Source organism: Engraulis encrasicolus, chromosome 19 (genome assembly GCF_034702125.1).
Source record: "Engraulis encrasicolus isolate BLACKSEA-1 chromosome 19, IST_EnEncr_1.0, whole genome shotgun sequence".
In the NCBI taxonomy this organism is placed as follows: Eukaryota; Metazoa; Chordata; class Actinopteri; order Clupeiformes; family Engraulidae; genus Engraulis; species Engraulis encrasicolus.
This window is the reverse complement of record NC_085875.1, coordinates 30,052,954-30,065,453: the sequence shown is the minus strand read 5'-3', so window position 1 is coordinate 30,065,453 and position 12,500 is coordinate 30,052,954. Positions and strand designations below refer to the sequence as shown.

At 45.6% G+C, this 12,500-nt stretch overlaps 1 protein-coding gene across 1 annotated transcript in view; it reads left to right on the top strand.

Annotated features, from left to right (window-relative positions):
* The window catches only part of gfra4a (GDNF family receptor alpha 4a), a 102,735-nt gene that overhangs the window by 13,731 nt on the left and 76,504 nt on the right, over positions 1-12,500 (top strand). The gene's annotated exons all lie outside the window — the stretch shown is intronic.

Below are 12,500 nucleotides of genomic sequence, written 5' to 3'. Positions count from 1 at the left end.
TTGGGGGTATGGCTCTGTTCGGAGGAAGTTCCCTGGCTTCTCCATGAGCTCCATGGAAGCCAATACAGGGAACAGCAGCATCCTCAGGTGGTGTGCCTTCCATTTAGCTGGAAAGGCAAAATACCCCCTAGAACAGAGCAAGCAACAACAACATGACATTGTTTGACAACGATTAGTCTGGTGGAGCAGGGGAGGTGGTGGGAGCAAAACAAGCAGCAAAAAGCAATGACAGGAAAACAAATTGGGTTGTTTAAATAAAGTGTGCCATACGTCAGCATCCAATTGCGAGCGGCAGCTGATTAACCAAAGCGCAGCAGATTAGTGGAGAGAGTTGTATGGGGTTGGGTCGGCATCAACCAATAGGCAAAAGAGCGCATTGACTATGTGGTTTCTAACGCAGATTGCTCGATTTCTGTCAGATCCACTCTAGTCAAAAATGATCCGGGAAACAGAGATATATTTCAGAAGCTTTATTTCTGAATGCATACATTTATGTTTGGGGGCATGGCTCTGTTCGGAGGAAGTTCCCCGGCTTCTCCATGAGCTCCATGGAAGCCAATACAGGGAACAGCAGCATCCTCAGGTGGTGTGCCTTCCATTTAGCTGGAAAGGCAAAATACCCCCCAAAACAGACCATACCAGAAACGCAGACCAAACAATTGCATTAGTTGGAAACAAGGCATTTTACAACCCCCCGAAAGAGATATTAGGCCACCAGACGCGAATAACGATTAACGAATATTATCAGAGTATTAACTTGCCCAGCAGGAGTAAAAGGAAAAGCGTGCCCAGCAGCAATTCAAGAAAAACTTGCCCAGCAGTAGTTAAAGAAAAACTTGCCCAGAGGCGGTGACCAGGCTGCAGTAGTTAAGTGCCCCATGCCACCAGCTGGGAGTAGACACGGGTAAGATAATAGACTAGACTGGCTGTTGGACAGAATGAACTATAAAGGATGTACTTAAGAAAATGGTGTAAAAGATGGTAAAACACTGGCCAAGATTCATTAAGATAAGGTACACCAGACCAGGGGCAGTATAGGCCAGGCAAAACATAGCAAATGTGCCTTTTGGGCATCAACAACATTGTGCTAGGTGGACAATAGTAGCAATGGGCTAGGCGGGCAATAGCAGCAATGGGCTGGGAGGGCAGCAGCAGTAAATGGGCTAGCCAGGCAGCCAGCAGCTGTAGATGGGCTAGCTAGGCGGGTAGCAGCTGTAAATGGGCCAGGCGAGCGGCAGCAACAGATGAGCTGATCCTCGGGAACAGAGCTACTCTACGCTAGGATGCGGAAAAACTGCATATTGACAAGCACACATGACAATCATATGACAGCACGCAACAAGCTGGAACCTCTGGGACGGCAACAAATAGCTAGAAAGCTAGACAGATACTGCCGTCGGTCCGGGCACAGGTAGTTTTATTTCATTAATGATTTGAATTTGATAGCCTAGCAACCAACTGGAAAAGGTATTTCTCAAAAATATGTCTTTAATGACAGGTTAAGGTTAGGGAATGTTTTGGTCAGGGCACAACTGAAAGGGATACTGTGTGAGATTTTAATTGTTTATCTCCAGAATTCATGCTGCCCATTCACTAATGTTACCTTTTTCATGAATACTTACCACCACCATCACATTCTAAGTATTTAATATGACTGGAAAATTTTCACTTTTCATACATGAAAAGGGGGATCTTCTCCATGGTCCGCCATTTCCAAATATAGCCATTTTAGCTGCAAAAATTACTACTTGGACCATACTAGGAATATTTGTTTATTACTTAGTAAACTTTCATGTAAAGATCAAATTTGGCAATAGGCAGCCCAGTTTCAATGAGCAGCATAGTTGCAGTACCTTTTTGGACCATTCCCTGCACAGTGTACCTTAAAATTGCTATAGCATTATTTTGTTTAGGATTACCATTTGGTATGTATTTTCTAATAATAGAGTTAACAATGCTGTGGTAATAGCCTATAGAAAGCATTTCCCTGTGCCCATCATGGAAAACAATTCCACGTCCAGGAGCACAGAAAACAATTCTGTGTCCAGGAGCACGGAATTTTGGCAAAATCCGTGCTCCTGGACACGGATTTCGTGTCCTTACCATCCGTGTCCAGGAGCACAGAATTTTTGGAGATCAGGCTGCACTGTCTGTCTGGCCCACAGTGTATCATCCCTCAGTTTCTGACTACCAGAGCAGACAGCACTCAACATGCAACGTGGCAGGTATGCCTTCTAAGTCAAAAATTGCAGTCTGGTCAACAATTGTGAGATATTAACGGGTTGGGATGAGACTGTATTGGTCTGACTGTATGTCTGTCTGGCTGATTGTGCAGGTTGACTTGTGGATGGATGGATGGATGGATGGATGGATGGATGGATGGATGGATGGATGGATGGATGGATGGATGGATGGATGCAGGAATGCAGGGATTGAAGGACAGTAGGACAGATCGTCGAAGGAAAGAAAAGGATGAGCAAAATGGCGGAATACACTACATGTTTTGGATAAATTATTTGGCAATTGAATGAAGACAAAGACAGGATTCAGATCCATTTAAAACTTCACTCGCTAACCTTTTTTGGTGTTGATTACAGTATGTATTGAAAATGTGTGTTGCCAGTTCACAGATCTCATGAATATTTACCGCCATCGACTTCCATTACTCACATTAGTTTTAATGTATTTGATGGTGCACTGAACATGTAGGGAAATACATCCTCCGCATTCATGCTTCATCTTGAACTGTTACCTAAACAGTAATGGTTCAAAATGTATCATTTTTACTCACTATGACGTGACAAACTCACAAGAGATGATCAAATTCTAATTTCTTGGCCCTATAAGTCTGCAAAAGGAAAATGAAATCTTATAGTACATCTTGTAAGCATGTTCAATCAGTACAGTACATGTTAACTCTCACAGCCACACAGTATAATATGCAATTATGTGATATTGTATCCCACATACATGAGGAATGCCATTCCATCTATTGCTTCATTATGGTCTTTTGAAAAACTACATAGCTGCAAATCATCGACCACGGCATTCGCTTTACGTAAATAGCTTGCTTCATAACATCCAATAAAGAAAATCTGCTTTATAAATCAGATTTTCTCAGATGCTATTTTGTGATGCTAGTTTTTTTTTTCTCTGGACTCATCAAGCATCAGAATGCACGATGGTATTGACTTAGAATAGATCTGCAGGCCCCGTGAACATGTTTCCGGTCTGCTGAACACAAACAACAGAGGAGATAGATATACACTGGCTCATTGCCACACAGTACACTGTACATGCAAACACATTTACATGATTCAAGTCAGTCAAACACAATTAAGATTACCAGGCGTGCATACACGCATATTGCTGTGCAATGCATGTAAACAAACACATGCAAATGATTCATGCCCAATACAATTATGATGATGCACATAACGTCGTAATTTGAATACATATGAACACACATGCATTATGTAGGCTAAGTCAATTACATAGGAAGCAGGATGTCACGGTCAACAGGCACAGACTCCCAGCAACTCACATCCACGTCATGGGTCTCCCAGCCAGTGACCCGGTCTAATCTGCTATTCCGAATCAATCTAATCACAACTTGCCCCATTGACATGACACTGCATAACCACCAGCTGCCTCACTGATGATAATTACAACTAGCACTCTTAGAGCGCAGACCTGCAGTACGCCTGGCCATCATCATTATCATCTTAGTAATAACAACAGCAACAGCATAAAATAATAATAATCAACAACAAAAATATTCAACACAAGAAAAAATAATAATCAACAACAATAATAATCATGTGTCATTTGAGGAAGACCTGTGAGGTGATGTGGGGTAGGGCACATTACAGGGCTGGGGTGGAACAACAACTGGCATTTTTGTCTTAAACTGGCCCCTCACACATAAAATCATTTTTTGTACCTGTATATCCTGCAGTCCACTGTCTATATTGAAGATGAAACCAAAAAGCAAAATGCAACAGTATCGGCCCCTGGGGACTGTTGGACCAAAGGGTAAATGCCCCATATGCCAGATTACCAGTCCAGCCCTGCCACATTATGAATTCGTTAAGATGTATATGAAGTCTCCATCTTCTGTTTGAAAAAGGGATCAAGGTGTTCTGCCATGGCTCCCGGATGGTGCTGCCGGTGAGTTTCAGAAGCCAGCTCTAAACATTCCTGACAAACTCACAGCACAAACACGTACAACAACTCACCAATTTTTTAAGGGCATTGGGCTACAAAGCAGTGTGTGGCCGTCAAGTGTTCGCTTCAACCAGGGTTCTTTGCTCCCACTTGTTTTATTTCCATAACGTTTCGGGTAATCACCCTTCTTCAGATGACGTCACGGGAAAATTTGCCTGATGAAGGTCTAGTACCGAAACGTTGTTATTAAAGAAAGAACAGCGAAATGGTCAGTGTGCAGAGTTTCTTTAAGTTGTCATGGGAAAATAAAACAAGTGAGAGCATAACAATCCTGGTTGAAGCAGACTTTTTTTTCTTTTTTATCTGGTCATTTGCTTGTCCTGCTCCCAGGTCAGACACTTGGATGTGCGGACTTTAGCTCACTCTTTTAGCCGACAAGAGTTGTCACTGGGGAAGATTGTGATTGGTTGGCTGCTGAGACTCGATGTGTCAACAGTGACGTTAATCAGTTCCTATTCGCACTGTGTTACTCTGCATTTTGTCCTACACTTGTTTTATCAACGCTGATGATAAAATCTCACATCAATCTCCGGGGGTAAAGAAATGATGGTAACATCTCTCATCTTCCATCCCCAAACACTTCACACACACACTTTGCACTTGCTTATTGCCTGTCTTTGTTTTACCATGGGCCTTGTTCGTCAACTCATTTGTGGTAATGTATTCAGGAAATAATGTTTTAGTGAAGTTTTATTGCCTCAAATATTGACACAAGTCTCCAGACAAAGGCTGACTAATCTGCTGAAATATTAATCGCCTCATCCGCGAATGGCGTGACTGACTAGCTGGCATATTCCTTTGTTTCCCTTTTTTTCTTCCCTTTTAATATTCAAAATTGTGGGTGACTGCAAGTGTCAACAGGCATGCACTTATCTCGTATGACTGTCATACACATGAAGACAGAGGCGAATATGTGTGTGTACATTCACACACACACACACACACACACACACACGCACATGCACATGCACACACACACACACACACACACACACACACACACACACACACACACACACACACACACACACACACACACACACACACACACACACACACCTGTCATCTGCAAGTGAACTGGATGGAAGTGATCCGCAAGTGAACCTTTTCACATATGTATATGCAAGCAAGCACACACACATACACACAGATGCTGAGTCTCAGTATGTGTGTGTGCAACAGTCTTTGTGCTGTGCTAAAACAAGGGGAAAAACAGAAGTATACACATAGATACACACACACACACACACACACACACACACACACACACACACACACACACACACACACACACACACACACACACACACACACACACACGTGCGCGCGTGAGCACACACGCACACGCACACGCACACACACACACACACACACACACACACACACACACACCAACAAGTACTACACATGCATACACAATTCTTAGCTCTGGAACGTGTGAAGAAGTGCCCTCTCACAGACATGAACCCGTGCATGAGCAATGATTGACACTTAAATATAGAGAGGAGAGATAAGCATCTATTTATGTATGGACACGAACACAAACACGGACACACTCCAAGAGAGAGAGAGAGAGAGAGAGAGAGAGAGAGAGAGAGAGAGAGAGAGAGAGAGAGAGAGAGAGAGAGAGAGAGAGAGAGAGAGAGAGAGAGAGAGAGAGAGAGAGAAGCACACATACAATCTCTTTCTCTCTCTCACACACACACACACACACACACACACACACACACACACACACACACACACACACACACACACATTTGCCAAACTTTGCTGTTGCATGCAAGCATACAACCACACGCCAGTCAAATGATGCATAAAGACACAGACTTATGCATACACGTACAGAGATTATTTTGAGATAAATGTTGCTCCTGTCTTTTCTCATGAAACTCAGCTGTGTCCTTCAAGAACACAAACACAAAACACCCAAACACGCCCACCCACACACACGCACACAAGTCGAGCCCCAAGCAACACAATGAAGGTTACCGAAAATTCGCTGTCTACTGCCTACTTATTCAGACCTGTACACGAAATTGTCTGCAGCTGGGTCCTGTCACGCATGCACTCGCAGGCACTGACACACACACACACACACACACACACACACACACACACACACACACACACACACACACACACACACACACACACACACACACACACACACACACACACACACACACACACACACACACACACACACACACACACACACACACACTTCCAGCCAAGAGCCATACAGTAGTAATCACAGAGGATTCTATATGATCATTCAGACTCACTCAATTCTTCACATCAATTCTCTATGAGCCAACCAGCCACCCGCCTGCCTTCCTACGCGCACCTATTCACAGACGCACGAGTGGGGAGAGAAACACTCGCCAAGTAAGTCAACATCTCCCTCACACGTACGCCACACAGACACTTGAACACAATCATCTTCGAATCACATCACCTCCGTGGGGCTTTGTGCTGCAGTCATTGTCTTGGGCTTCTGAATTACTGAGTATCATTCATTCCAGGCACTCAAATGTGTACCTACCTACCTACCATGCTGCCTGGAAGGTTGGTGAATGCATGTGCACACCTGTACAAAAGAACATAAACACACACACTCAGACACATTCACATTCACGTACAAACACAGGCATCCACACGTGAATATATAGGCCTCCACGTGTGCATATCACATATACCTACAGACACAAACCCTTTCCCTTATTAAATACACACATGCACTCACACACATGCTTCCACACTCACAAGTACATGAGAACACACATACGTTTGTGCATGAAGCACAATGTCATACATATGCACAACTCACACATATGCACCGGAACACACACACAGAGACTCTCTCTCTCTCTCTCTCTCTCTCTCTCTCTCTCTCTCTCTCTCTCTCTCTCTCTCTCTCTCTCTCTCTCTCTCTCTCTCTCTCTCTCTCTCACACACACACACACAGACAGACACACACACACACACAGACAGACACACACACACACACACACACACACACACACACACACACACACACACATAGGCACGAGTCCAATATGCTCTCCTGATTAGCATGGATTTCATTATGGATTTTTTGCGCATGCCTTGATTGACTGACGATTAAGAGGGGAGGAAATTGCTGTCTTTTCACAAATGACACATCTACCTGTTTCTAATGCATTGGTAATTAATATTCTTTGCCAGTCGACTGACACATGCATGGACGCACACACATGGACGCACACGCATGCACACACACATGCACACACGCGCACACACACATGCGCGCACGCGCACATACACACACACATACACACACACATGCGCGCAAGCACGTGCACGCGCACACACGCACACACACAGACACACACACACACACACACACAGACACACACACACACACACACATTCGTTAAGGCAGTAGGGTGATTAGCTGGTTTAGCTTGCCGGAGTGAAATACTATCCGAGCGACAGCACTTTCACACCCGATCGATTCCTCTAATTGGTCCATTAAGTGCAGAACGGCAAGCGTAAGACCATAGCGCGGGGTGGGGAAGGGGAGGGGCATGCGGAGCGGAGCGGCACAGAGTGGAGTGGTGTGGTGGAATGAATGAATGAATGAAAGAATGGCTGGATGGATGGATGGATGGATGGATGGACGGATGGAGGGTGTCGTTGCTTTGAATACAAATGATGAGAAGGAGCAGGCATCATTCACAGGGCTGGACTGGCCATCTGGCATAGCGGGCATTTCCCGGTGGGCCCCGTACTTTTGGAACCTTGTTGTCAGAAATATAAAACATTTTTTTGTATCTTTTTTTTTTACATTTCTGAAAATAGGGACCCAAACGGGTGCAGGTCCCACCGATGAGTCAATTCTGTGCCGCTAATTATGAGGGGCCCCTTTCAGCCAAAAGCGTCCGGGCCCTATTTCTCCCTCAGTTCAGCCCTGAGCAGGCATCTGGGGACTTGGCCCTATAACCTGCCAGTCAGCCAACAAGGGAAACGGACAGGAAGGGACAATGGGGCCAATTGTCCTGGGCCCAGGGAGACACGGGCCCCTGAATTGAGGCCTTATTACATTGTACGTATGTATTGGCAGGGCCGCTGACAGCTATGGCCAGGCCCGAGACTAAGCCAACTAAAAGGGCCCCCCACCCAATATATACAATGTAATGAGGACCCAATTCTGGGTCCCCTCTCTCCCTGGGCCAGGGACAGCTGACCCCTTCGTTCCCATCTGCCAGCTTCCCTGTGTATTGGGCAGGGGGGCTTCTTAGGTGGTTTAGTCCTGGACCCGGCCAAAGCTGTCAGTGGCCCTGTAGCCTGCCAAAGTAGCCTAAACTCCCAGCGGGCCGAGCTGCGCACACTGGGGACGGGGACTGGCAGGCTGTCGGCCGCTTGGGTTGGTCTGGTCTCCACGGTTGGTTGTCATAGCCCTTGCCGTGCCGCTTGGGTTAGCTTTGTTAGCTTTGTTTTGCTGGGCCATTGCACACGATGGAGGCGGAATGGCTGTCTCGGGAGAGCCTGTCACACTGCACTGGGGAGGGAGATAAGGTTGAAGGGGGGGATGAGTGGTGGGGGGAGAGAGAGAGAGGGAGTGAAAGAGGGAGAGAGGAGGGAGGGGAGACGGACTCTGGGGGGTGGGTGGAGGAGGGGGGGATAGGTTGTGGGAGAGAGAGAGTGAGTGAAAGAGGCAGAGAGGAGGGAGGGAGAGAGGGAGACAGACTGCTGGGGGCGGGGTGATGATAAATGCCCCCATAAGGACAGTAATAAAATTAACATTTAGGAGCACCTTTGAATTGTCAAGCACGTGTAGCATGACAAACAACCCCCTGCTTCATATTGACAAGCGGGGCACAACATGATTGTGTTCACTTATTGTGTGACAGTCACTGAAAAATAAATCTATTTTCATCTGGCATACATCATGATTTCACGAGGCACAGAAGACATGAGGTAGACACAAAAAACAATTTTGCACCAATATTTTTTTGTGACAGTGAATGTCCAATTTACTTATTAAGGTGTGTGCATTGTCATATATTTGTACTCGCAGCTTGGAGAATTGCAGGGTTTGGACCATAAACTGACTGTCATTCAACTAGTGTCAGTGCCTATAGATGACATATGCTTTCACTTATATGGCAGTGCTATCACAGAATGTGATGTGAAATGGTTCCATAACACAGCTGAAGTCATAGTATGTGTAGGAGACATTACTGAACTGTATGCTGTGTGTTCATGACTTGTACTCTGAATAGCAGCTAGATGAGAAAAAGCATTGCAGACAGTGCACGAGTCCATTGATTGTGAATTAGTCTTACATAAATGGCATTTCTACACAGTACATCGTCATATACTGTAGGTCCACTTCTTTCAGCGATGGCATAGATTTGTATTCGTATTGCACACTCCTTGACAGGCTGTAGAATAGCTGCATTATGTCAAGCAAGCAGATTGGAGATAAACCATTTGACGGTGTATTTTCTTTTGTCAGTCTTTTGTTTCCACATCCATGCAAACAAATGCACATACAATACACACAACCCATATCCAAGGTCTTGTGTTTTATGTTGATTACACACACGCGTGCGCGCGCGCGCACACACACACACACGCAGGCACGCACACACACACGCACACACTCACACACACACACACACACACACACACACACACATGCACACACACACACACACACACACACACACACACACACACACACACACACACACACACACACACACACACACACACACAGACACAGTCACGCATACACACACACACATTCAGGCATACACACACACACACACACACACACACACACACACACACACACACACACACACACACACACGCGCGCGCGCACACAAACACACTGACAGCCAGTTCCCTGAGGGTTTAGGATGGAGTAGAGGTGGGGAGAGAGCAAGTGAGTGCAGATTCTTGACCGACTGACTGAGAGGAGAGAAGGGGGAGCATTTGAGTGAGGAAGACTGATAGGTAGATTGAAATAGAGAGATGGAGGGAGAGAGGGGGAGAGAGGGAGCGAGGGAGAGAAGAAGAAAGAGAAGGGGGGAGATTGAAAGAGATTGAGCGAGGTGCAGTGGTCGGCCTCTTCTCACACGTCAGAAACACAAAGGCCTTCATTTGTCAGCGCCATTGATCAGAGGCAGACCCCTCTTTCAAGACCCTCACACACTCGCGCAGAAGGATACACACTAACATAGAAACACACACACAGACACACTGAAAGATGCTCACACACACACATGTGCGCACGCACACACACGCACACACACACACATATGTGCACGCACACGCACACACACACACGTATGCACACACTCACACGTATGCACACACACACACGTATGCACACACACACATACACATACACACACACACACACACACACACACACACACACACACACACACACAAAGATATACATACATACACACCATATCTACCACACACAAAGGAGCAACACACATACTCATAACCACATATCCAAGATATATTTCCAAACAAAATTCATTCTGTATGTGGCACATATAAAGGTAAGCCTGTTAAGTGGCGCAAAACGACCATTGTCAGACTATTGGGCAACGGCCAGGGCAAAGGCTATATCTGAATTTGTTGGTGTTTAGCAGTCCAGGGCCACTATCCTCTGTTGATGGGAGAAGACGGCTGAGCTACTATTCCCTCTTGATTATCCCTGTCTACCCAGTAACCACAGTGATATCAGAGATTCTTTAAGTATATAGAGATATGCCAACATAATAGGTTTCTATGGGCACCTAATGTGACCAGGTTCCGGTCTGCCTAAAGGGGCGTGTCATAATGCCCCTAGCATTGAATAGAACAGTCCTTAGGTCTGCTTAGGTCTGCCCAAAGGGGGATCCCCCCCTGCAATAATAGAACCCGGAAACAATGGGCCAATGGAACCTCTCTCTCTCTCTACTCTCTCTGGTGATATTGCCAAGTCTAACACAGTTGCATTTTTTTTTTTTATAAATCCATAAATGAAGGTTCCTCCTCTCAAAATGTGATGTATATCAATTGAAATTCAAGAGAGAAGCAAAAAAAAAATCAAACGATATCACAAAAAAACACTTATTTTCTTTTGGATCAATTAAGTATCTGCACTCTTATTATCTCCTCTCAGTTACCTTTACTTAAACAGCAAGTCACCCCACCTCTTCTGGCCCGAAGTATAGCCTCTCTTAAACAGAGGTGTTGGTGGAGCCAAGAATAAATGTCAAAGTGGCTCTGCTTTGGCACCAGCTAGCACCTGGGGGGCATGCTAGTCTGAACTCCCTGGCCTCAATACACCCTCATTTGCCCACCTTTGGCCCACTTTTGGGCCACTTTTGACTCGGTTAGTCTAAAAGCTGCTAATGATGGATAAGCTTACATGTATCACTGCAAACTTACACATTGTTCACATGAGATGCTGTAGGAAGTATGAAAACATACACATATACGCACGCGCAGAGAGAGAGAGAGAGAGAGAGAGAGAGAGAGAGAGAGAGAGAGAGAGAGAGAGAGAGAGAGAGAGAGAGAGAGAGAGAGATCTGTTGTAATCAGTTGGCTTTGTCTCAGCTCAGTCTCATTTTCTTGTTACATCATACATTACAAAGGAGAGCTCAGAGTAAATCCCTAAGCACCCACACGCCAACATTGTTTACATGTCTGTGTGTGTGTGTGTGTGTGTGTGTGTGTGTGTATGTGTGTGTGTGTGTGTGTGTGTGTGTGTGTGTGTGTGTCTGTGTGTCTGTGTGTGTGTGTGTGTGTGTGTGTGTGTGTGTGTGTGTGTGTGTGTGCGCGTGCATGCTTGCGTGCGTGTGTGTGTGTGTGTGTGTGTGTGTGCGTGCGTGCGTGTGTGGCAGAGCATGGCAACCCGACCGAAGCCCGACGGGCCGGGTCGGAACCCGACGGGCCGGGCCGGACTCGGACAAAAAAAATAGAATATCTGTCGGACTCGGGTCGGGCTCGGGCTTGAACCAAACAGACATTGTGAAAATTGTAAGCAATCAGAGGAAACGTTTCAGTTCATGCAAACAGCAGTTTTGTGATTAAAAAATAAGTAATTGAATATGCATAAATGAAAATGTTGGTAGGCTACTCGTGCGAGTGATTATTATTGGCTGTATGCACGCGCCAGTTACCAGTGGCAACATGGACGCTCACTTCCAGTCAGCCGAGCAGGAATGCCGAGTCAACTTGCTTTCTTAATAAGCGCCAAATACAGTTGTCAG